The following is a 1,613-nucleotide window of genomic DNA, read 5'->3' as shown; positions in this document are numbered from 1 at the left end:
AACCTCCCAGGAGAGCACAGCGTTCACCTTCCCCTCATCCATGCTGACTCCATTGCTGCTGATGTTATAGCCCAGGAACTGGACTGAGGTTTGGTGGAAGAGGCACTTCTCAGACTTCAGGAAGAGCTGGAACTCTCTCAGCTTCGCCAGAACTAAGGAGACGTGCTTGACATGATCTGTGAAATTGGAGGAGTATATAAGGATATCGTCAATGAAAACAATCACAAACAGGTTGAGATATTCTCTGAAGATTTCATTCATAAATCCCTGGAACACTGAGGGTGCATTTGCCAAACCGTAGGGCATCACCAGGTATTCGTAATGCCCAGTGGGGGTGACGAAAGCGGTCTTCCATTCGTCACCTTGGCGGATGCGGACTAAATTGTAGGCACTTCTCAGATCCAGCTTAGAGAACATCTTCGCACCACGTAGCTGTTCAAGAGCTGCTGGGACAAGAGGTAGGGGGTATCTGTACTTCACCGTGATCTTGTTCAGTGCTCGGTAATCCATACAGGGTCTAAGACCTCCATCCTTCTTGGTAATGAAAAAGAATGAAGAAGCTGCAGGTGATTTTGAATGACGTATGTAACCTTGTTGTAGAGCTTCCTCAATGTAGGTCTTCATTGCCTCCAGCTCGGGGATGGAGAGTGGGTAGACGGCGCCTCGCGGTACGGGCTGATCAGGTATCAAGTCTATTGCGCAGTCCCAGGGTCTGTGTGGTGGAAGGTGAGCTGCACGTCGAGGACAGAAAACGTTGCTGAAGGCGGTGTATTCGGGTGGAACAACAGCAGGACGACTCTGCTCAGGGCTCTCAATGGAGGTTGCATTGATGAACACAGCTGGTGCCGGTTGACAGGGACGAGGAAGCTCGGGAAAACAGTTAGGATGGCAGTCATCTCCCCATTGGAGGATTTCACCAGTGGACCAGGAAATCACTGGGGCATGTTGCATGAGCCATGGGCGTCCTAGAATCACATCAACTGTGGAGTCCTCCAGAATAAAAAAGGTTAATTTCTCCACATGCAGACATCCAACACGCATCAATAGGGTATTAGTGTGATATTGGACCCGCTTACGGGCTAGGGGCTTACCCACTATTGAGTGGACGTTGAGGGGGGTAGCGCAGCGGGTCCTCTGGAGCTGGAAACGTTGGACGAGCGACCCTGAAATGAAGTTCCCGGCAGACCCTGAGTCAAGTAGAGCAAACACTGGATAGGTGAACACAGCATGTGAAAGTTCAATTTTAAGGAGCAATGGCTTGTAGTGCACTGCAGGAATACTCACTGTACCCACCATGGTTCTTGGTGGGCGAGTTGGACATTGGGTGATGTAGTGATTGGAAGCCCCACAGTACAAACATAGACCACTGGTTAGGCGTCTGCGGCGCTCTGTAGGAGTGAGTCGTAAGGTGTCTACCTGCATGGGCTCTGCCACTGTACTTGGATCATTCATTTGGGTAACTGACGCTGAGGTTTGGCGAAAATCTTTGAAGCAGCTCTCTCGGCGATTGGCTACTCGAATGGCGAGTTGAATGAACCTCTCCAGGCCAATCGCATCGTCATAGGGGGACAGCTGGAGGCGGAGAGAGGGCTCCAGCCCTTGTCGGAAGACGG

This window comes from Engraulis encrasicolus, chromosome 15, assembly GCF_034702125.1.
Source record: "Engraulis encrasicolus isolate BLACKSEA-1 chromosome 15, IST_EnEncr_1.0, whole genome shotgun sequence".
Taxonomy (NCBI): Eukaryota; Metazoa; Chordata; class Actinopteri; order Clupeiformes; family Engraulidae; genus Engraulis; species Engraulis encrasicolus.
The sequence above is the reverse complement of the archived record's forward strand: the minus strand, read 5'-3'. Positions refer to the sequence as shown.